This window comes from Cebus imitator, unplaced genomic scaffold, assembly GCF_001604975.1.
Source record: "Cebus imitator isolate Cc_AM_T3 unplaced genomic scaffold, Cebus_imitator-1.0 Scaffold2, whole genome shotgun sequence".
NCBI lineage: Eukaryota > Metazoa > Chordata > Mammalia > Primates > Cebidae > Cebus > Cebus imitator.
In genome coordinates, this window is record NW_016107317.1 from 4,946,888 (window position 1) to 4,972,621 (window position 25,734).

The window sequence follows — 25,734 nt, forward strand, 5'->3', positions numbered from 1 at the left end:
ATCATCAAAAAAGTGGTTAGTGTGGTACTTTTGCCTAGTAGCTCAAACCTACCCTATGACAACTGAATTGTGACTACAGGGCGGAGGGGTTCGGGCCTGCGCTGCCGGGGTGGCCACAGCAGCTGCCGGGCTCCATGGTGTCTGCTCCCCTCAGTGGCCGGGCCCGCCATCCACCCGCCTGCGCGCCCGCCCGCCTGGTGGAATGTGTGTATATGGGAGTGCGGCTCAGACCTTGGACTCCGTCTCCACTGGCCCGGGCAGGCCCTCCTTCTCCACGAGCTTCAGCACAGTGGGCTTTTCCCTGCTCCCTCCGGCCCCGCCTTTGCTGGCCAACTGGGAAGACAGGCCTTTCTGCTCTTACCTGGCCTCCTCTGACGCGTAGGGATAGATCACCAGGAACGCAGCCATCAGGAAAAAGCCTGTAAGGCCGGTTGCCTCTTCGGGAAGTTGGACACACCCACCTCTGCACCCGGCACCAGGCTCTGCACTCGGCACCTAGCTCTGACGCATGGCTCTCCTGGAAGACTCCAGCTGATGCAAGGCTCCTGGCCGGCTCTCCACCGGAAAACCCGCCCAACAACCCGCCAACCAATAGCGGCCCAACCCGTCTCAATCCCGCTCCCCTGGAGTCAATCAGAGCACCCAGCTGTTGCTCCTTCCTCCTAGCCGTAAAAACCCACGCCCCAGGAAGTTGGTGCGACTTCCCTGGCTCCTTTCCCCTGGACCAAGGAACCTTGCCCAGGAATTTAATTTTCTTATGCTGGTCTCAGTTTCCTCATTCTAAACTCGGCAATAACCCTTACAGAGCCCACAGAGGCCACCATGGGGATGACATGGACAGTCCCCACAGCGTCGACCATGCCCCCGAAGGCCAAGGCCACCAGGATCTGGGAGATGTACACCTGGCAGGACAGGATGGCGCAGTCGATGCCAAAGCCACTCTTGGAGTTCCCGGGGCTGTGGTGGACGCACTGCTTGATGTCGTGGTACTGGCCCAGCAGGGCGTAGGGGCAGTAAGAAATGCTCATGGAGACGATACCCATGGTGCTGATGGTGACCATGGCGACATAGACATCGGGAAACATGGCCATCACGGCAGTACCCACGGAGAAGCCCAGTGTCCCCAGCACGTAGATCACCCTGACGCTCAGGTCGTAGTCCAAGTACTTCTGTAACAGGGCTGAGCAGATGGCACCAGTGGCCCATCTTCACCCTGGCGTTGTAGGTTTGTCAAGCGGTGGAGTTCGAGGCAGCCTTGGGGTCACCCTTGAAGATGACTTGGCCCATGAAGTCGCTGTAGAACACAGCCTCAGCGATGATGGAGAACCAGGTGAGGAGGTGGCAGAGGCACAGGCGCATCAGCTCCCTGGGTATCTTCAGCATGGAGAGCCACAGCAGGCGCACGGTGGTCTCGCCCTCCCCCTCCTCGCTCTCCGTGTCTCCACTGGAGATGGTGGCCCCGCTCTGGTTCCAGTGCTGGCGCCGCTGCCGCTTCTGCATGTCCTACTGGTCGCTCATGCTGCGCGAGGGCTTGATCAGCAACACCGCATTGGCACGCCGGTAGCGGTAGCGGTGGGACCCGAGCTTGCCGTAGTAGGAGAAGGTGCTGGAGGCCTGCCGGCTGAACGCGTGCCGCCGCCGCCACACGGAACTCCACATGGCCGGGGGCTTCACATCCACCCTGGCGTAGCCGCCGAGGGCATCTTTTGCCGGAGAGCCACTTCCGTTTGGGACTTTAGCTTCATTCAAGTGATTAGCCAGCAAGGTCTCGTCCTCCTTGGCGGCTTCCCTGAGGAAGGTGGCCAGGTGGGGCAGCCTGGCCTTGGCAAGCTCCTGGCTGGTGCTGCAGTGGGTGGCAGGGTAGGAGGCGTCTTGGAAGATGGAAGGCTCCATGTCGTGCAGGAAGAGCAGCTCCGGCTCCAGGTCCAGCGCGGCGTCCGGCATGTGCAGCGCCGAGTCGCTCTTGCTGCGCACGATGTCCACGTCCAGGTAGTCCAGGGCCAGCTGGTGCTCCGACTGCACCTCGTCCGGGAAGGCAGGGACGCAGTGTGGCGCGCCCCCGTCCAGGGCGCTGGGCTCCTCAGCGCCGCGCTCCTGCTGCGGGCTGTACTGCTCCTCGATGCTGAACAGGTGCAGGGCCACGGACACTGTGAAGATGATGGCGGCGAAGAAGAGCACCTGGTTCTGTGTACGGAACCAGCTGCCCAGGAAGGTCTGCGTCCAGTACAGCCCACGCAGCACGTAGCCGACGGCCCCGCCGAGGCCGGCAGAGAACGCGTGGATGTTGAGGGCCGTGTCCTGCTCCTCGCTGTCCACCACGTCCAGCAGATAGGCGCGAATGGGCCCCTCGGTGGCAAAGGCGCTGAGGACCACCACCCTCAGCACCGTGAGCACGATGCCGATGTGCTGCTGGCCGGGGACATCGCCGAGGGCCAGACCGATGGCAGAGCCGTTAAGGAAAACTGCAACGCCAAAGAGGACGCCAACGCAGAGGGCGAGGATGAAAGGCCGCCGGCGGCCCCAGCTCAGGGTGCACGGGTCACTGGCAGACCCAATGAGAGCGTGAAGATGAGGCCAAGGATGAGACTCAGGAACCAGGTGAGGCTGTAGTACTGCTCCGGAAGGCCTGTCTGCTCCGGCTGGGGCCGCGGGGGCGGCTGGGCGGCCAGGAAGGGCCGGGCAGGGGTGGCGGGGGCGCGGAGCCCCGGGCGCACCGGAGTCGGGCTTCGGCGGCGGCGGCGGCGGCGGCGGCGGCGGGTCCGGGCGGGGGCTGCTCCTTCGGCCTGCTGGCCGGGCGGGTCAGTCAGTCAGCGACACCGGCGCGGGGAGAGCGCTGCGAGGCAGCCTTTTTTTTTTTTTTTTTTTTTTTTTTACGGTAGTTAACAGTACTATATATATATATGATATCTATCATATAGATGATGGCTGGTCCCCACAGACATAGAGATGCAGGGGATACTAGGCCCCAGGGTAGCATGCTTTTCAGCAGTGGCTCCATTCTCAAAATTATACCATGCTGCGGCAGCTTGGGTCCTGGGGAGTAAGGGAACCCAGCTGTTTTTTTCTCTGGAACAATGCAGCCACATGGGATGCAGGTGCCCCCCATATAGTAAGTTCAGGGTCTGTGAAGATTGTGTGATTCTTTCGTAGCTAAAATTGCAGGCATCTGTGGTCGTATTAGTAATTAGTAATGGGGACTGCTGGAGGTCTCCCACTTACCTATTTACTACAATGAGGAGTCCCTAATAGCTGGGAGCCAATCCCTGCAGAGTGCTTTGCTTTCCTCTCTGTGTTGCCACTCTAAGTTTCCATGCTTCAGAGAGTCTTTGTTACTTCTTTGCAGAATTCCAGTGCTCTCCCTTAAAAGCTCCATTCCAATTGAAGTTATCTATTTGTTGTTTTGTTGTATCTTGGTGAAGAAGAGCATTTAACATTCTAATTATGCATCTTGGTGATAACTTTTCTGCTCATTGTGTTTTGAGGAATAAAGTTCTTTGTCTCTGACCCAGAGTCTCATATCTCCTGCCATCATCAATAAAATTGTAGAAGCTTATTAGCTTTCAAGTGGAGCAAAATCTTTGACCCCTTCAGTTTGTGATACAATTTGAAAAAAGTGTTTAAAATAGACATTTTTTTCTTATTCCTGATATTACAGAAAACAGGTTTAGTATTTTATTATTAGGTATGATAATAGCTACAGTATTTTTTCATAGATGACCCTTTATCAAGTTGAGAAAGCTTCTTTTCATACCAGGTTTGCTGGATTTTTTATAATAAATGTGGTATGGATTTTGTCAAATGCTTTTGTTATGTCCAAGAAGATGATTGTCATTTTTAAATCTTTTAGTATGAAGAATTTCACTGATTTTTAAATGCTATCAACCATGCATTAATGAGATAATCTCTCACTTATTCATAATATTTTATCCTTTTTATATATTATTGAGTTTAATTGACTAAATCATTGTCAAGGTCTTTATATCTAGGTTCATGATCTAGGTTCATGAGGGATTTTTTTTTTTTTTTTAAGGACTGTTGGTTTTGACATCAGGGTAATTAGGACCTTATATAATAATTTGGAAATATTTAATCTGAAATAAATTGTGTAGAATAATTTGGGAAATATTTAATCTGAAATAAATTGTGTAGAATTGGTATTATTTCTTCCTTAATTGTTTGGTATACAGTTCATTAACATTTAAATCTTTTTTCCCATATAATCATTTAAAGCAATAACTTTTTTTCCTAAACTCTACTTTAGGTGCATTCTTCAATTAGAACTACATTGTGTTTTCTTTATCAGTCAATACAAGATATTCTCTTATTCTCTGGGGACTTTCACCATGAAATATTTAGAAGACTTGTGTAAATTTGGAATTTTCCAGACACTTTTCCTTACTTGTTTTTTAAAATTTAATTATAAGTTAACATACTTTATATATTTCCAATTTTTCTAAATTGTTTGAGGATTATTTTATGCACTGTTATATAATATATCTTAGCATAGGTTTCATGTAAATTTGAAAAACATGAGAATTCTACTACTTTTGGGTATAGTATTTGAAAATATCAATTAGATCAAGCTATATGATAATGCTATCTAGGTTTTTATAATCTTCATAATTTTCTTTCTACTAAAAAAAATTTCAAAGAGAAAGAGAAATGTTTCAGTTCTCCAAATATGACTGTGATTTCTCTATGTCTTTTTAAAGGTCTATTTATTCTTGCACTATTTTTTTGAGCTTAGCTGTTTAATATATACACTTTTAGAAATATTATTTCTTTCAAAGCATCAACTCTTTGTCATTATGAAAATTTCCTCCTTGTCTTTGGTAATATCTCTTTTCCTGAAGTTTATTTAGATAGTAATGTAATTATTCCACATTTCTTATGAGCAAAAATTGCACAATAAAATATTTTTATTCTTTGTCTCTTAATTTACCTTTGTCAGTAGTCAAGCCAAGTTTCTTATAGGCAGCCTGTAATTGGACCCTGCTCTCTATTCAGTTTAACAGTTTATTTCTTTTAATTTCTTTGTTTTGAACTCTATTTAATATAATATTAATCTGTTTTATTTAAGTATCTCATCTTGCTGTTTCTTATCTCTTCATCTGTTTTTGTAAATTTTCCTCATTTTAAATTATTGATATTTTTATGCAATTTATTTTATATCCTCTACTGGCCTGTTTACTAACTCTCCTTGTTCCTGTTTTGTTTGCTTGTTTTTTGTTCAATGAATACTTTTGGGATTGTAACATATACCTTTAATTTATGAGAGTACATCTTTAAATAGCATCATGGAAGTTGACATATCTTATGTTATTTTACGGTTTCTCCATCTCATCATTTATGCTGTCATTTTAATATCTTTTGCTGTTTCATTCTTTATAAATCCTGCAAAATATTATCACTGTATTTTGCTTTGCACAGTTAATTATCCTTTAAATAATTTAAAAATGATTTAAAATATTCCCCATTAACCCCATTTTTACCATTTCCAGGACTTTTCTTTTTCTGTGTAAATTCAATTTTTCACTGGTATTACTACTTCCACTTCTTTTAGCTTGTCTTATAATGTAAGACTGAATCATTAATTATTCTCGCCTTCATTTTAAAAGTTTTCGTTTTCGTTCGTTTTGAAAGACATTTTGTTTAGATATGCAATTGTAGATTTACAGTATTTTTTTCATCACTGCTGATATAATTTGTCTTCTTGTTTGCATAATTTTTGTTGAGAAAATTGCTTCTATTTATAAATATGCATATATATATATATTTCTTTGTGCTTATAATTTTTTCAGTTAAATAATGGTTTTCAGCAATTTAATTATAATACACTTTGATATTTTGTTGTTATTGTTTATTCTGCTTGAAGTTTCCTGAGCTTCTTAGATTTATGGGTTTTCAAATAATTTGGTAATTACATAATCAAAGATATAATCATTTATGCTTTTCTAGAATAAAAATTACACATTGGTGCAATTACCCTCTATGATCTGTTCACAGATCATAGAGGCTTTTATTTCTAGTCTTTTTGCTCTCTGCCCTCTGTTCTTTAAACAGTTTCTAACATTAATTCTTTAACTTCATTCATCTTTATTTCTGCAATATCCAATCTATTCTTGTCTATCTAGTGAACTGATTACTTTAGATATTGTGTTTTTATCTCTTGAAGTTTAAACATTTGGTATTAATTTTTGTCACATATTTTCTTTTCTTTACATTATTGAAAATCTTTAAAATTGTTATTTTAGTGTTTATTATTTAGTGTTCACAATTTCATCATCTGTTATTTCTAAATCTCTTTCTATTAAGTGATTTAAAGTCATACTTGTTACAGGTCAATTTTTGCAGCTTCCTTTAATTTGTACTACTTTTTTAGTTTTTAAATTTTTTTTTAAATACATATAAGTTAGTATTTGTCATCTTAACTATTTTTAATTTTACAATTCAGTAGTATTGTTGTGCAACTATCACCTACCATTCACCTCCAAAACTCTCTTCATCTTACAAAATAGAAAATCTACATGCATTAAAAAATAATGCCTAATTCTTTCCTCTCTCCAGGCCTTGGCGACCGCAGCATTTCTATCCCTGTGATTTTGCCTACTCTATGTATCTAAGTGAAATAACAGAGTATTTTCTCTTTTGATGACTGGATTTTTTTTACTTAACATAATCCTCAAGCTTTCCTCATGTTGTAGCATTCAAGGTTTCCTCACATTGTAGCATATGTCAGAATTTATTTCCTTTTTAATGCTGAATAATATTTTATGGTATGTGTAAAATACATTTTACTTATACATTCATCTGTTAATGGACACATAGCTTGCTTGTGCATTTTGGCTATTGTGAATTATCCTGTTACTATTATGGGTAACACAAATATATTTTCAAAACTCTGCTTTAATGTTTTGGGGGTATATACCCAGAAGTAGAATTTCTGGATAATACAGTAATTTTATTTTTATTTTAGGGGGGAACTGCCATACAGTTTTTCATAGTAGTTGTATCATTATAGCTTCCCATTAACTGCACAAGAATTCCACTTTCTCCACATCCACAATAATATTTATTATTTTCTTTTTTCTTTCTTTCTTTTTTAAAATACTAGCTATTCTAATAACTGTGAGGTAGTATCTTGTGGTATTGATATGCATTTCCCTAATGATTAGTCATATTGAGCATACTTTCTTGTGTCAAAAAGACTATTTGTATAATCTCTCTGTTACTTGCTTCAGCAGCACATGTACTAAAATTGTATGTCCTCTTTGGAGAAATGTCTATTCAAGTCCTTTGTTCATTTTTTAATTGGGTTGTTTTGCTTTTTGTTGTTGAATTTTAGAAATTCCCTGAATATTCTAAATATTGTTCCCTTATCAGATATATGGTTTGCAAATATATTCTCCCATTCTCTAGGCTGCCTTTTCAGTCTGTTGATAGACGTGTTCTTTGATATACAAAAGTAGCTTTTTAAACTTTTTTTCTTTTGTTGCCTGTGCCTTGGATGTCGTTTTCAAGAAATCACTGGCAGATCTAATGTCATGAAGATTTTCTCCAGTTTTCTTTTCCAGGACTTTTAGTTTTAGTTTTTACATTTAAATGTTTAATACATTTGTAGTCAATTTTGTATATGGTTGTAGGTAAGGATCCAACTTTATTCTTTTGCAGATAATATTCAATTTTCTAGCACCATTAGCTGAAAAAACTGGCCTTTTCCCGTTGAGAATGGTCTTAGCATTCTTGTTAAAAATCCTTTGACCATTATGTGAGGACTTATTTCTGGGCCTTTTATTCTAATCCATTAGTCTCTTTGTCTGTCTGTAATGCTGGTATCACTGTTTTCATTATCGCAGATTTTTAGTAAATTTTGAATTACCTTTAAATTTAATAAATCTATTAAATTTAATAAATTTGGAAGTCCTCCAAATTTATTCTTCTTTTATAAGGTTGTTTAGGCTATTAGGCGACCATTGAAATTTCATATAAATTTTAGGATAAATTTTTCCACTTCTGCGAAAAACGTTATTGGGATATTGATAGGGATTTCACTGTATCTGTATATAACTTTGGGTAGTATTGACATCTCAACAATATTAAACCTTACAATTTGTAACAAAGTGCTATATTTTCGGTTTTTATTTAAAAAAAATTTTAACAGTGTTTTGTAATTTTTATTACACAAGTCTTCCATGTCCTTGGTTATTCCTAAGTATTGCATTCTTTTTAATGTAATTATAAATGAAATTGATTTCACAATTTTCTTTTTAGATTATTAATTGTTAAGTATAGAAATACCACTGATTTGGGCTTTGTCCTCTGCTACTTTTCAGAGTTCATTTATTAATTCTAACAGTTTTTTGTGCAGAATTTTGGGTTTTCTACATATATTATATTACCTATGAATAAAAACAATTTTACTTCTTTATTTCTAATTTGTATGGCTTTTCTTTTCCTTACATTATTGTTCTAGCTAGAACTTTCAATATATGTTAAATAGAAGTGATGAAAGCCCATATCCTTTCCTTGCTCTTCCCTTTCTCTGATTTCAGAGAAAATGATTCTGGTATTCAGTCATTGAGTATGATGATCACTGTGTGTTGTTTATACATGGGTTTTAGTATATGGATGTAATCTATACTTCTGTTCCTAGATTGTTGAGAGGTTTTATGATGAAAGCATTTTCAATTTTTTCCTGCATAAATTAAGAAAACCATGTGATTGCCCCATTCATCCTGTTAATGTGATATATTAGAATAGCTGATTTTGGGATGTTGAATCATATGGTATTCCTGGAAAAACTCATACTTGGTTATAACATATAATCCTATTAATATGCTGCCAAATTGGCTTCCTAGTATCTTATTGAGGAATTTTGCATCAATGTTAATATGACATATTGGCCTGCTTTTGTTTTTGTTTTTTGGTTTTTTTTCTTGCAGTGTTCTTTGCCTGGCTCTTTTATGTAAATAGTGTTGACCTCGTGGACAGATTACCAAGTTTTTCCTTCTTTTTAATTATTTTCAAAAATTTGAGAAGAATTGTTGTCAGTTTTTTAAATATTTCATAGGATTCACCAGTGAACTTATCAGAACTTTTCATTGTTGGGTTTTTTTTTTGTTTGTTTTAATTACAGATTCAATCTCCTTGTTAGATATGTATATTTAGATTTTACATTTCTTTATGATTCAGTTTTTGTAGGTTTTGTGTGTGTAGAATTCTGTCCAATTTATCTAAATTATCCAAGTTTTTACCATAAGCTATGATACTCTTTCATAATACTTTTGATTTCTGCAGCGTTTGTAGTAACTTTTAAAATTTTAGTATTTTATTTTATATAATTTTATTTCTGATTCTAGTAATTGTGTGCCTTCTACTTTTTCCTTCATCAGTATAGCTAAAAAAATTACAAATATTGCTGGCTTATTTAAAGGACCAACTTTAGGTTTCATTGATTTTTATCTTTGTTTTTTCTATCTTCTATTTAATTTATGTCTTCTCTAATCATTGTGTTCTTACTTTTTTTTTTTTTTTCTACCTTTAGATCATTTTGTTATTTTCCTAGTTCCTTGAGTTGTAACGTTAGGTTGTTTGTTGGCAATCTCTCTCTCTCTTTTTTTAAATGTAAGCTTTTATAGCTATCAATTTCCCCCTTAGCACTACTTGTGTTGCATCTCATAAGTTTTGATATGTTATGTTTTCATTATAATTCATCTAAATATTTTCTTATTTGTCTTGTTATTTTATCCATTCACAAATTAATGGTTTAATTTCCTTAAATGTGTGAATTTTTCCATTTTTCTTCTATTATTCAGTTTTAATTTCATTCTATAGCAGTCAAAATAGATAGTTCATACATCATTAATCTTTTAAAATCTATAGAGTCCAGGTGTGGTGGCTCATGCCTGTAATTCCAACCCTTTGGGAGGCTGAGTTGGGCAGATCACTTGATGTTGATCACTTGATCACTTGATCTCAGAAATCTGAAACCAGTATGGGCAATATGGCCAAACCTTGTGTCTACTAAAAATATAAAAATTGGCTGAGTGTGTTGGATGTACTTGTAATCCCAGCTACTACAGTGGCTGAGGCAGGAAAATCACTAGAACCCATGAGGCAGTGGCTGCTGTAAACTGAGGTAGAGTCACTGCACTCCAGCCTGAGAGACAGACTGTCTTTTCTGAGACTCTGTCTCAAATAAATAAATAAATAAAATCATAGAGACTGAATTTGTGGCCTAATATACGGCCAGAAAATATGCCGTATGCACCTGAAAAAAATGGGTTTTCTGTTGCTGTTTGGTAGCATGTTTGTACGTGTTTCTACATCTTAGGTATAGTTTGTTTATTGAGTTATTCATCTGTATTATTCTGCCCATGATTGAGGGTGAGTATTGCAGTCTTTGACTATTACTGTTAGAACTTTTATTAGAATGGCTTATTTCTCCCCTCACATTTTTTTCAGTTATTCTTCATATATTTGGATGGTCTGTTATTAGTTATATACATGTGCATAATTTTTATATATTCCTGTTGTATCAAATTTTTTTTTTTTAATATATAACGTCCTTTTCAGTCTCTTGTAACTCTTTAAAGTTAAAGCCTATTCTGTCTGATATTATCATGGCCACCTCTGCTCGCCTTCGGTTCTTACTGGCATGACATAAAACTTTTTACATCCTACCACTTTAATTGTGGCCTTTGGATCTAAAAGGAATCACTTGTAGACACCATATCCAGTAGCGTCCAGTGATTATGTTTTTAAAACATCAATTCCATCAACTTTTTTTGATTAGAGACTTGAATCTATTTCTATCCAAAGTAATTACTGATGAGAGAGGTCTTACTGCTATTATTATGCTGTTTGTTTCTTGTATGTCTTATAGCTTTTTGTCCTGCATCTTTGCATTACTATCTTCTTTTGTGTTTGCTTGATTGAGTTTTCATAGCAGAAGATTTTAATTTCCTTCTCATTGCCTTTTGTGTATGTTGCATAAGGAATTTTTTGGGGGGTTGCCATGGAGACAACATTTATTATTGTAAAGTTAAAGCACTCTAATTTGAATATATACCAGTTTGACTTCAGTAACATACACATTTTCTTCTCCCTCACACTCCTTTCCTCACCCCTTTAAGTTATTAATGCCACAATATTACATCCTATTATACTGTGTGTCCAGAAACAGAAACTACCGTTTTTAGTGCATTAGTCTCTTAAATTATGTGGGAAACAAAATGTGGAATTAAAAACCAAAGTTAAAATAATACTAACTCTTATATTAATAATTTTTAAAAAGTAGTAGTCTCTTAAATCATATACCAAAAAGACTGAGTTATAAACCACTGTTAAAATATTAGCTTTTATAGTTTTCTATGCATTTACCTTTACTGAGATCTTTATATCCTTACATGACTTAGAGTTACTGCCTAGTATTATTTTATTTTAATCTTCAGTAATCCCTTTAGCATTTCTCACAAGACACATCTAGTGATAACAAACTTCTTTAGCCTACTTCTACAGCTGTTTTATTTAGCAACTTCCTTGGTTGTTTTTATTTTGTCAATTTTGGAAGATAATTTTGCTGGATATAAGACTCTGTCTGGCCAGGTACAGTGGCTCATGCCTGTAATCCCAGCATTTTGAGAGTGCCAAAACGGGTGGATATCGAAATCAAGCAATTGAGACCATTCTGGCCAACATGGTAAAACCCAATTTCTACTAAAACTACAAAAATTAGCTGGGTGTGGTGGCACATGCCTGTAGTCCCAGCTACTTGGGATGCTGAAGCAGGCGAATCGCTTGAACCCAAAAGGCAGAGGTTGCCGTGAGCTGAGATCCTGCCACTGCACTCCAGCCTGGTGACAGAGCAAGACTCTGTCTCAAAGAATAAAAATACTCTTTCTCCACAGGGATTTCTATATTAGCCCACTCCCTTTCATCCTCCAAAATTTCTGGTGATAGATCTGCTGATAATCTCATTGAAAAGCCTTTGTTTGTTATAAGTCACTCATCATCTTGCTTTCAACGCTCTTTCTTTGTTTTTGTCTTCCAACAGTTTGACTGTAATGTCTCTCAGTGTGGTTGTCTTTTCGTTCATTCTACCTGGAGTTCATTAAGTTTCTTGAATATTTATATTCATGTCTTTCATCAAACTTGCAATGTTTTTAACCATTATTCCTTTAAATAATCTCTCCACTACTTCTCTTCCTCTTTTCTACAACTACGGTATTTTGGATGTTTGTTCATTTCATGATGTCCTCAGCTAGCTTAGGCTTTGTTCACTTTTATTCAATTATTTTTTCTTACTGTTATTCAGATTATACTTCCAATTGTCCTATCTTCAAGTTCGTCAATTCTTTCTTCTGCTCATACAGGCCCTTGAATCTCTCTGGTGAATTTTTCATTTCAGAACTTGTATATTTTAGATCTGAAATTTCTCTTTGATTTTTTTAAGGTTTTTGATTTTTTTAATTTGTATTTTCATTTTCGTCATACATCATTTTCTTAACTTTCTCTATATCATCCTTTAGACCTTTGAGCATCTTTAAGACACTTATTTTAAAGTCTGCCTTAAAAATCAAAAATTATTTTAAAGGAATACATTGGCCAAGAAGTAACTTAACTAATTTGTAAAAAAGAAAATTTAATGTTATGCAAAGAAAGACAAAATCTGAATTTATAATAATGCAATATTCATTATGTATTGATCTATTTTTATTATCATATGAAGAAATAACCAAGACTGGGTAATTTATAAAGAAAAAGAAGTTAAATGGACTCCTAGATCCACATGGCTGGGGAGGCCTCATAATCATGGTGGAAGGTGAAGGAGGAGCAAAGGCACATCTTAAGTGGCAGCAGGTGAAAAAGCATGTGCAGGGAACAGCAGGTAAGAGAGTGTGTGCCAGCTGGTCTTTCTAATGTACAGTTTCTGTTCGTTTGTATTTTTCCTTTGAATGGGCCCAAGTTTATCATTTTTTTGCATGCTCTGTTATATTTTGAATAAAAATAGGACATTCCATCTAATAGTGTAACTCTGATAATCAGATTTTTCCCCTTCCTTGTGTTTTTGTTTGGTTTTGTTTTCCTTGTCGTATTATGTTGTTTTATTGTTATTGACTGTCTTTATACTAAGGATCAACCTGAAGTGTAAATTCAAAGTCTTCTGAGGTGTTTTCTGAGCCTGCACCTTTCCCTGGGCATGCATGGAGACCTTCTAATTTTCCTATATGCTGTTAAAAAAAAATCCTGGTATTAAATGACTGATTCTCAAAAGAAATAAAGAGGAAAAAAAAAAAAACTGAAAGAAGAGAGGGTAATGCATTAGCCTTTTAAATCCCTGAACATTACTTCACCTTAAGGCTAACAATAAGGTTTTGGGGTACAGAAATGGCTGCCTGCCTCTGTATCTGTATCTCTATGATTAGAAACATGAGATTAGTATATGGATTTCTGATATATTGAGAGCAGAATCCTTATTGCCCATTGTATTAGGGTTTTCCAGAAACCGAATCAGCTTTATATATAATTACATATTATATATATATAATATTATAATACATAGTATATAATATTAATGTGTGTGTGTGTGTATAGTCAGTCTATCTATCTATCTATCTAGCTAGCTAGCTAGCTAGCTAGCTATGTAATTGGCTCACAGTTATAGAGTCTGACAAATCCTAACACCTGAAGGGTGGGTCACAAAGTTCAAGACCCAGGAAGGGCCAATATTTTACTTTGAAGACAGTAGGCAGGTACAATTCTTCTTATTGGAGTAGCATCAACCTTTCTGTTGTAGTTAAGCCCTAATCTTATTGAATAAGATTCACCCACATTAAAAAGGGTAATCTGCTTTACTTATGCTACCAGCTTAACTGTTAATCTAATTCCAAACATTCTCATAGAAACACCCAGAATAATGCTGGACCAAATATCTGAACATCCCATGACCCATCCACTTGACACATAAAATTAACGCTCACACCCACCTTGGTTCCTGCAAACTGTGTGCAAATTGCTGTAGCAACACATGTAGGGCTGTGTACCAAGAGGTTGGAGGGTGAGGGATGCATAGCTGCTGCTGAGAGAGGAGCTGAATTTGACCAAAAGTAGCTATGATTTACCATGTAAGTCTTCCTCTGGAAGTTGCAAAGCTTCATTAGACTCCAGAGTCTAATCAGACAGCTTCTAGCCATGCAGTTGTTATCTAACTGGAGAGAGATTACTGGTACCTTCAATTCCACTATCTTCACGGAGTTGTCTCTTATTTCTGCTATTTTTTCACTTGATATTTTGTGTATTGTGATATGGTTTGTCTGTGTCCCTACCCAAGTCTCATCTTGATTTATAGCTTCCACAATCCCCACGTGTTCTGGGAGGGACCCAGTAGGAGGTAATTGAATCATGGGACAGGTTTTTCTAGTGCTATTCTCATGATAGTAAATAAGTCTCATGAGATCTGATGGTTTTATAAAGGGCAGTTTCCCTGCACATGCTTTCTCACCTGCTGCCACATAAGATGGGCTTTTGCTCCTCCTTCACCTTCCACCATGATTGTGAGGCCTCCCCAGTCATGTGGATCTAGGAGTCCTTTTAACTTCTTTTTCTTTATAAATTACCCAGTCTTGTTTATTTCTTCATATAAGAATAAAACAGATCAAAACATAATGAATATTACATTCTTATATATTCAGATTTTGTTTTTCTTTGTATAACACTGAATTTTCTTTTTTAGAAAATAGTTAAGTTACTTGTTGGCCAACTTATTCCTTTAAAATAATTTTTGATTTTTAAGCATTTTTGGTCAAGATTGTAATAGTATTGGTGTTTAAGCATTTTTAGATCCAAACTATAATAATATTAATTCTAATTCTAGTTTATTTATGCTACTAAGACATGGTCCACCATGAGTCTACATGAATTTACTTATTTATTCAGACCTTTCTTCAATTGGTTTTTGGATAAGAAATCTGGAGGGCATAATTTTACCAATATATTTTCATAGGAATTACTGGAGAGAATGAGGTAAGATACTTTTGAAATAAAGATTTCACAAAACAGTGGAAATGCGGAACACTAAGGAAATAACAAAATCTTAAGAGTAATTTCATGTCTTTTTGCAACTTCTTTTTGTATTACCTATCACTTATCATTTTATGCTGTATGGTTGATGATTTACTCGGATCTATGTTTCAAGTCACAGATTTGTTTAATTTGTTTTTAATTTTAAGAACTAGTATGAACTTAATTACATGCTCTCGAAATTCATCTTGAAGGCTTACACCTCAATATAACTGCGTTTGAAGATAGGGCTTGTGAGGAGGTAATGCATGTTAAATGAGGTTAGAGGGTGGGATCTAACACAATAAGGCTGGTGTCCTTATAAAAAGAGGCTCTGGACACAAACACAGAGAGAAGATCATGTGATGACAGATGGGAGATGCCATTTGAAAGCTGAAAAGAGAGGCTTCACCATAAACCTACCATGTTGGCAACAGAGTTTTAGACATGCAGCGCCCAGAACTGTGATAAAGTAAATGTTTGTTAACATCTACTGCTTAAGCTACCCAGTCATGGTAGCATGAGCAGACTAATGAACTACATAATTTTTATGACTACTTTTTGCTTCTTTTTAAAACCATTCTAGCCTAATTTGACATTGTCTTGCGTTTTCTACATGATTTTTGATCCCTTTTTATTATTTTTGTTTCATTGCGTGAAAATATAATTCTTTTATCATTTTACTTTCATAATGATTCATTTCTTTGTATAGTTGATTGCTAAGAGTTTATCTTGTGAAGATTTTGTTTTGGTTTTGGTTTTGGTCTAGGAAATGTGCATTCCTTGGGTTAGGAAGCACTTATTCTGGGAGGCTTCACTGTCCTTCCTGCTTTCTGTCTAGGCAGTATACGTCTGTGCAAATTTGGACCCCACAAAGAAAGTGGACTAGCCTGAGGGTTCTATTTTATTTTTTCATTTTGTCTATTTATATTTTTATGGCCAAAGGAAATTGACAGGTATTTTTCTTTTAATTTTCCTAGTTCTTTTATGAGTAAGGTAGCTCTTCATAATTACCTACTTAATGTAAATAGATCAAGTTCATAATACCAAGTTCATAATCCTATAGGTTTATGACATAGATGTCCTCTTGATTAGAGATTTAGGATGAAACCACTAAGGTCTATGTCTGGCTCTGACTAGATATAAAGGAACAATCTTCTAACAAAGATTGTTTCTCATGTAATGTTTCTTAACATCCAAAATGTGGAGAAAAATTTCAAGACACATTAAAATAGCCTTTATGTCTATATCTCTGAGCAGATATAGACCTTAATAATTTCATCCTAAGTCTCTAATAAGGGGGACATCTATGTCATAAACATAGAGCCATTGACTCACTTGAGCCATTTTTGCTTCAGTTTTGACTCACAGCATTAGTGAGATTCTGTTTAGTGTCTGAAAATTGTGGAATTCTAAGTACTTATTGAGGAGTAGACCCTTCCATGTTAGTCCAATCTCCCAGGTAGTGTAGAAATCTATTTAATCTCTTTAAGTCTATGTTTATAGATCTGTAAGATGGAGATAAGAACCCCTAATATACTAGATGTTCATGAAAGCAATTTAGATGAACATATATTAATGACTTAGCATATTTCCTAGTGAATCGTAAATATTCAGTAAATATGGATCATTAGAATTCTAAACAACATCCATTTAAATTATGACATATGAAGCTATCAAACCTCAGCATTTGAAGCAATTTGAAATTAATCACGTTTTATATTTTTTCTAACAAAAGATCGTTTCTCATGTAATGTTTCTTAACATCCAAAATGTGAAGAAAAATTCTGAGAGACATTAAAATCACCTTTATATTATTTGCTTTTGCCTAATTTTTCAAATATATGTTGAATTTCCTGCAAGTGGCATTATGTTTTGGGTTACTCTCTGAGCTTTGCTATTTTGTACAAAGATTTCATGCAAAAAAGGCTACAGTGTTCTATTCTGCTGGAAGCATTTTTCAGTAAATGTATTTTTAATTTTTCTTATACAACATTGAAGCCTAATGAATGGATTTTCAAATATTATAATTGCAAGAGAGAGGCAGTTAGGTCTGAGGGCAGAGAATTTGTAATTCAGAATTTCTGATAGTTTTTGATAAGCCAGTTTAAAGTATCTATAAATCTCTTTATATATTAATTTATTGATTAAAATCATTACAAATTATTTGAAGGATTCATATGGAATCTTTGCTCTTAGAGGAGTTAGAGAAAGAAAAAAGATAAAAGAATGCAGAGAGAAAGAAAGAGAAAAGGTGAATCCATTGAGTTAAATTAGTAAATAATTAAGAGTGGTTAAAACAACAATGTTCACACATGTTTAATTTAAGACTGTTCGAGCCTTTTAAAATTCATTTGGATCTGCAATTATTTAAGCTGTGAGCTGTGCACTGAAGAGAGAGTAAAACTATAGATTTTAAGATTGTAGCTGGAGGTAATATATAAATCCAATTGATCAGTCCGGCAGAGAATTGATGCCACAATTTGTACCCAGTGGCATTTTCTCTCTCTTACTCAACTGGCTTTAGAACATTATCAGGAAGTCAATATGATATGCCAATATAGTGATATACTTTCAATCATAAGTCCCTTGTTCAGATTAAAACTTAGGCACTCACATTGTGGATAATAATGGACAGACAGCCTGACTCCATCTCACTCTGTATCTCTCAGAGAGAACTTGACTCAACTTTACTGCAGGTTACTGTATAGTTATTAGTGTTCCCAAGAGACAGTCAAACCAGTGACAAAGGATGTCTGTCTCTTCAGGACAAAAAAATCGAGAGAAAGGATAATATATACCCAGAGCTGCAGTCTGGCTTCAGAGCATTCTCTAGTAGCCTCCTGTCTCCAATGGCTTTTCCTGATTTTCTGATCAAGTTACCTTTAAAATTCACTCTTGATTTCATGTTTTGATTCTCTTTCTCTTTTAATTTATTAATGCATTTACTACCTCAGCATTATCTTTACAGCTGATTCCCTCCCAAGCTTACTCATTCCCATAAAACTATTGAGAAAGTTTTACTGTCTTTCAAATCCTTGTATTGTAATTTAATTCTGAAGGTTATTTTATGACACAAAGGTTTTTATTCTTTTAACAGTGCAAAGCTCCATGAGAGGACTTCTATACCATGTATTTTATCCTCAGCAAATATGCCCAACTTATTGACATGTTTCAGGCAGAGTATATAAGTAGTCTTCAGTACTATTATCAGAAGTTGGTGATTTCATAAACTGTTATGCAGTCCATATGGCACAGCTCCAATCTAAGCTTGGTTAAGGCAACATTCTATACCATGTGGTACTTATCAGGTAGATGACAAATATTTGAAGATGACAATTATTTTGCAATAAATTGTTGAGTCACAACTAGTCCAGATATTTATCGGTAATCCTTCATTCAGGATTTCTTTAATTTCGGACATCAGACAGGCAACGTAATGCTTAATTATAGAATAAAAATTTTATTTAGTTTACTGTGTAGTTAAGTTTTGCATAGTTACTCATTTGTACATTTCATTTTAAACATGTGCTGAATGCCAGCCATATAATCAGGCTCTTGCACTGTGTGCTAGAATGCAGCTGGGGAATAGAGACACATGGGATGTATACCCAAGTGTGGAAAACAGTTTGCAAACAAAAATAGATGAAGATGAATGTTGCAGAGAATGGTAAGGGGAAAAACATGTATGGACTGGGATAGGGTAAAACATATAGGGTGGTCATGAAAGACATCCCTGAAAAAGTGATATTTGTATGGAGACCTAAAGAAAATGAAGGTGTGAAATGTGTGGACAGGTGGGAAAATGGCATTCGGACAGAAAGAAAACCATCCACAAGTCCTGGAAGTTGGGTGATGGTGCAGGTTAAAGGAAGAGCAAGGAAACTCGTGCATCAGAAACAGAGGGGAAAAAAGGGTACATCTTTAGGTTCAGTTCCCCTGAACTGTGGATTCTCGTGCAAATGATTTATTAAGAAGCTGATAAAGGGGATGGGGAAGCAGAAAAGCTAAACAAAAATGCAAGTTCAGGTGAAAACACCTCATCTTAATTCTTTGGGTGTTCTGTAATATAAATTACATTGCAGAGTCTGTACCACTTTAAGGTGAGAGAGGTGGGCTTTCATACTTCTGCAACAGTCAGTCATTGGCACTTCTGAATACAAGGTAGTCCTCTGAAGAAGGTCGTAAGTGCACAGCACAAAGAAGTTGTGAGAATGGGTACATAGAACTCGAAATAATTTCTTAGGAGATATGAGAGAACATGAATGCCAGTGCTCATTAATATTCAGCCTCCCTTGCATTTAGATATAGCCAATATATTTATGTTGTAAGTAGATTCCTTTTGTTACAATGAAAATAAAAGACCACAGGAGAATAAGTGATAAATCAAGATCAGTTAGGAGGCTACTGCAATATTTTTAGAAAGAAAAACTAGTAAGACTAGAATGATGGGATATGAAAACAGAACTAGCTTTTTCTCAACGGGACTGCCATCAGAACACAAGTGTCTTGAGAACTACTTCTAAAAGCCAAAATGGGAAAGGAAAAGATTAATATCAACATTATCATCATTGGACACATAGATTCAGGCAAGTCCACCACTACTGGCCATCTCATCTACAAATGCGTGGGCATTAACAAAAGAGCCATTCAAAAACTTGAGAAGGAGGCTGCTGATGTGGGAAAGGGCTCCGTTAAGTATGCCTGGGTCTTGGATAAACTGAAAGCTAGGCATGAAGCTGGTATTACCATTGATACCTCCGTGTGGAAATTTGAGACCAGCAAGTACTATGTGAGTATCATTGATGCCCCAGGACAGAGACTTCATAAAAAACATGCTTAAAGGGACATCTCAGGCTTACTGTGCTGTCCTGATTGTTTCCACTGGTGTTGGTGAATTTGAAGCTGATAACTCCAAGAATGGACAGACCTGTGAGCATGCTCTTCTGGCTTACACACTGGGTGTGAAACAACTAATTGTTGGTGTTATCAAATGGATTCCACTGAGCCACCCTACAGCTAGAAGAGATGTGAGGAAATCATTAAAGAAGTCAGCACTTGCATTATGAAAACTGGCTACAACCTTGACACAGTAACATGTGTGCCAATTTCTGGTGAGAATGGTGACAACATGCTGGAGCCAAGTGCTAACATGCCTTGGTTCAAGGGATGGAAAGTCACCCATAAGGATGGCAATACCAGTGAACCATGCTACTTGAGGCTCTGGACTGCATCCTACCACCAACTGGTCCTACTGACAAGTCTTTGCACCTGCCTCTCCAGGATGTCTACAAAAATTGCTGATATTGGTACTGTTCCTGATGGCTGAGTAGAGAATGGCGTTCTCAAACCCAGTATGGTGGTCCTCTTTGCTCCAGTCAATGTTACAACTGAAGTAAAGTCTGTTGAAATGCACCACGAAGCTTTGAATAAAGCTCATCCTGGGGACAATGTGGGTTTCAACGTCAAGAATGTGTCTGTGAAGGATGTTTGTCATGATAGTGTTGCTGGTGACAGCAAAAACAAGCCATCAATGGAAGCAGCTGGCTTCATAGCTCAGGTGATTACCTGAACCACCCAGGCCACATCAGTGCTGGCTATGCCCCTGTACTAAATTGCCATATGGCTCACATTGCATGCAAGTTTGCTGAGCTAAAGGAAGATATTGATAATGGTTCTGATAAAAAAAAAAAAAAGCTGGAAGATGGCCCTAAATTCTTAAAGTCTGGTGATGCTGCCATCGTTGATATAGTTCCTGGCAAGCCCATGTGTGTTGAGAGATCCTCCGACTATCCACCTCTGGGTCACTTTGCTGTTGGTTATATGAGACAGACTGTTGCCATGGGTATCATCAAAGCAGTGGACAAGAAGGCTACTGGAGCTGGCAAAGTCACCAAGTCTGCCCAGAAAGCTCAAAAGGCTAAATTAATATTATCCCTAATACCTGCCACCCTAGACTTAATTAGTGGTGAAAGGACTGTCTCAGAACTGTTTGTTTCAATTGGCCATTTAAGTTTAATAGTAAAGACTAGTTAATGATTACAATGCATAATAAAACCTTCAGAAGGAGAGGAGAATGTTTTGTGGACCACTTGTGTGTGTGTGTGTGTGTGTGTGTGTGTGTGTGTGGCAGTTTCAGGTTTGTAGTTTTTAAAATAAGGACTTTTTAATGGAAACAACATGACCAAAAACCTTTCATGGAATTTTGAGACCTATTAAAACCTTTTTCTCAAAAAACATTTTAGTCCTATTATCTTCATTTTATACTCAGAATTATATTGTGTTGAATAAATAATATCAGTAATAAAACACATCTGCTTTCATACATCTAAATAAAGTTTGGTATAAAAATTAAAGAGTTTAAAATGCACACATATTTCCATGTTTGTACATAGTATTTAATGAGGAGCTTTTCCAATAATTGCTTAGCAGAAACATCGTTCTTCTATAAAAGGGAAAATGTTACCTTATTTGGAGATGTGTATTCTTGTCCACCTCATACATTTGCAAATGGAACGATGTATGCAGAGTTGACCTGATATCCCAAACATAAAATGAAAAAGAAACAATGTTTTAGTATAGTGTAGAAATATGTAAATTTCTTTTTCTGAAAAAGACAACTAATACAGAAACAGAAAACCAAATACTGTATGTTTTCACTTATAAGTGGGAGATAAATGAGGACATGAACACATAGAGGGGAACAACACACGGTGAGGCCTTTTAGAATGTAGAGTGTGGGAGGAGGGAGAATAAGGAAAAATAACTAATGGCTACTAAGCTCAAGACCTTGGTGATGAAATTTATACAAAAAACTCCCATGACACAAGTTTACCTCTGTAACAAACCTGTACATGTACCTCTGAACTTAAAAGATAAAAGAAAATGCTATGTATCCAAGTTAATAATTTTCAACTAAAGTAATAGGTAGAGATAAATTCATAGCCATGAATGTGTCTCTCAAAATGCAGAGTGAAAAAAGAGGCAGAGTGGCTTAACTCACAGCTGTGTTACCCTTACATTTGGTTCCATTACACATTATAGAGGCCTTACACGTTACACTCAAATTTCCTGTTTGCTATGTGCCTCTCCTACCAAAGTATGAAGAAACTTGAGATCCAAAATTTCTTTTCATGTTTGTTTTCCAATACATAATACAGTTACTATGAGGGACTGTGTTAAGGAAAAAAACTTCTCTTCCCTGGTCCGCGAGGGGCGTGGCTTCACCTGGATTTGGGAACCAGAGGGGTTTCAAATGTAAAGTTATTTGTCTGTCATACCCGGCACAGGCTAGGTAGAGAAATCCAGGTGTGTTAAGAGCCTTCTGAAAGCTCTGGGAGGAGAAAGCTCTGTTGTGGACCCAGCAACCAATCCGGTATCAGAGTCAAAGATCAATCCCTCCGGAGGAAGTTTGTAAGAACTCCTCACATTGGATGAGAACATGAATGGGGAGGAAATAACTCCAGGGTTAACCCCCCACCCATGCTCCTTACCTATATGGATTCCTTCCTTGGATCCCCTCCCACAGCAGCATGGGAGATCTCTCTTGCTCTCTTTTTCTCTGTCTCTGCCTAATAAATCACTCTCTGCTAAACTCTTTGGGTCCACAATAATTATTGGAATGCTAAGCTCACTGCACCTCTGGGGCTCCTGTTCTCATTCTTGGGGTTAGAGAGGCCATGGACCTCGGAATCAGAGCTGCGTAGGCAGCACCCCCTCAACCCCGTTACACTAGCACATAGTTGACACTCAATAAGGTAATAAATGCTTTCTTAAAAAGGACATGTGAAATAAAGCATCACTGAGAGAGAACAAACTTCCCTGTCACTAAAAAATGTGTTCTGTCAGTTTTTCTTAAGAAAAACAAAAATAACTTACCACTGGTAAATGTTTTGTAGTTTTCTACATTTATGGTTTAATTTTACTGCTGGGATCAATTTATTCTCCAGAGTTAATAAGTAAGTTTTACCAGATTTAGTATATTGCTACAACTGGAATTTTTCCTTTGTATTTGGCGTGAAAAGGGCATTGCCCTCAAAATGTAACTGTAAAAACTGTACTTTTGATCGTACCAGTGGTCTAGTTTTCTCTCCTGTTATTCTACTTCTTTATCTGCATGCTGTCATATACAAAGAAAGTTTCTAGGGCCAGGGACTTAAAAAAAACTTGGATGGGGGGAGTAGCCAAAAAACGATGAAGTACATCTTTAATAAGGCAAGTTGAGGTGGCTTCATAGTTTGATACATGGATAGATTGGGGTCAGCATAATTGTAGCTGAAATCTGTGCCACTACTGAAGAAAAAGAAATGACATATCATGCCAAAATAAGGATGGTTTTATCCCTCAATGAGGATGAGAGTGCAGAAAAAAAAAAAATCAATTCTCTTTGGAGATAAACTTTGTGTAACAAATACACATATGACGGTTTGACTGTATTTTAGCTTGGGTTCCCCTGAAAGCAGAGTCTGATTTATTTCCAGGTGGCATTTAGAAGGTAACACTGAAGAGCAGGGATGACAGTCAAAAGAGAGATGAGAATAAAGGAAGGAAGAAGACCTTCATCAAGTTGACCTGTGTGGGCAACTGGTGCTTGCGCTCACTCTCAGAAAAGTATAGCATGCCTTTTACAATTGTCCACCCAAAGGACAGGAGGCAGCACTCAAGTTTACTATTGGTTGAGGGCCATTCCATCAATTCCCCGACATTTTATGAGCTATTCATATGGGTAAAAGGACTTCAATGCAGAAAGCTAATATGCCAACAGTTGAGGAAAAACATTATTAGTGAAAAGTGAGTAGAAGCTGCACAAAAGTGTCCAGGCTTGCCAGATAGTGGGCCAGTGCATCAGATACATCAGACACCAACGGCTCAGGGCTGATTGATGAATGGAATCCAAGACACTTTAGTTTGTAGTTCAACTTCCCAGAATCTCTGATGAAATTCTTATTCTATCCTCTGGGACTATACACAGGTAGCTGTCTGGTGGCAGATGCATGAATATGATAACCCATTTGTTTTTATATAGATTCTATCAGAGGTTAAAAATAGGCAAATGGTTGCTTTGTGAAAATTACGTAATGTTTCATTCCAAGTTAATCTTAAAGAGAGGTTTATTTTTGAACAGTGTTTTCTTAAATACTCATATCTCAAGTTTCCTAACTTTAAGGTCTGTGAATAAAGCTGCTGACATTTTGTGAGAGGTAAATGACTGACTCCTCAACATTTTATAAAGCAACTATTTTCACCGTCTTTTTGATATATTACTATTTAACTATAAGATTGAAATCTCAGAATAATCTCACGCCTGGGAGATTCCCATAAGAAGTTATATATTCTCTGTGTCTCTAGTAGGCTACCTTGACCTTTCATGTTTTAAGCTGCAGCCCTTTTCCATCATTAGATTTTAAAGTTTTCAAAAATCTGGGGAGAAAGGGTTTTCTTTCTCATCCTCCCTTACATTGCCTCTGGGCTGGGGAAGAAAGTAGGTAAAACAAAAGATTTTTGTTTGCCTTGAACCCAAAAGAAGTTCAAATGGAAGCCTCAAGTGCAATGACCTTAATGACTATTGCTCTTTTATCATAACGGTATGCTTAATAGTTCATAGAATATTCAGCTCAGCAGGGCACAATTTGAAACTTCAGACAGAGGACATATCTCTGTAGGGAAACTTACCTTTCCAGTGGGGGTAATTCCTTTGTGCCTATAATTTCAGCAGATTGCAAGGGGGAAAAGCAATGTTTGAGGATATCTGAAAGATGACCTAACTAATGATATAAAATGAAATAAAGTCTACATCCTCTAATTTATCCGTATCAACCTGAATCAAACTGTGGTAACTGACAATTCAATTTTTTTTCATGAATTAATTTGCCCAAGTCATTGCAAACCTAGTTAGCAAATACATTGAAATACCGATAAGATATAACATTTTAGAAAAATTGAAGCAGTAAATACTGACCATGATATTATATGAGCACAATATTGTATGTGTGTTTATAGGTCCCTGCAAGCTTACATGAGTGTGTACATGTGTGTGTGTGTGTGTGTGTGTGTGTGTGTGTGTACATACAGAGCCAATTTATACCATCTAGGAAGAACTTATTGGTAAGTATTTAAGAATTTGGCAATATGGTTACTGAACTTAGACACAATTAAATATGAAACTATACAAGTTTATAATTAAATAAATTAAAAACAAAGTAATTGCAAGTACTCAAAATGACTCCTTAGTTGTTTTACTATATTTTATGATTATCTATGCTCTTGAGTTTGTTTACATTTGTTTATTGCAGGTGAGAATGCCTTGGAATGGTATGGCATACCTCTTTCTAACTCCATTTTCAGTGTAGTTGAGTTGATAGCTTGAAACTGGACAGGGTACGAATACATCATGGAAACAGGCAAATGCTAAACTAGGGGAATAGTTTTGTTGATTGACTAAATTTTAAGTATTGAGGAAAATGTTAATAATACAGAGTAAATTTAAAAGTGTGGTGTTGTAGCCATTCCAGTGTCAATAACACAAAAAACAGGAATTATTCTTCCAGCATTTGAAACTGTTATCTGATTCAGCAAAGAAATTGTTGGCATCATTGGCAAAAGTGTAGTTTTGACATATGCTTTTATGGTTTCATATTTTTCTTACTCATGAATGGAAACAATAACATTAATCAA

General features: G+C 37.2%; 2 pseudogenes; one reads left to right on the top strand and one right to left on the bottom strand.

Moving 5' to 3' along the window:
- Positions 1 to 225: 225 nt before the first annotated feature.
- Positions 226 to 16,407, bottom strand: LOC108303613 (annotated as a pseudogene).
- Positions 16,408 to 19,594: 3,187 nt separating this feature from the next.
- Positions 19,595 to 21,096, top strand: LOC108303620 (annotated as a pseudogene).
- The last annotated feature ends 4,638 nt before the right edge of the window (positions 21,097 to 25,734 follow it).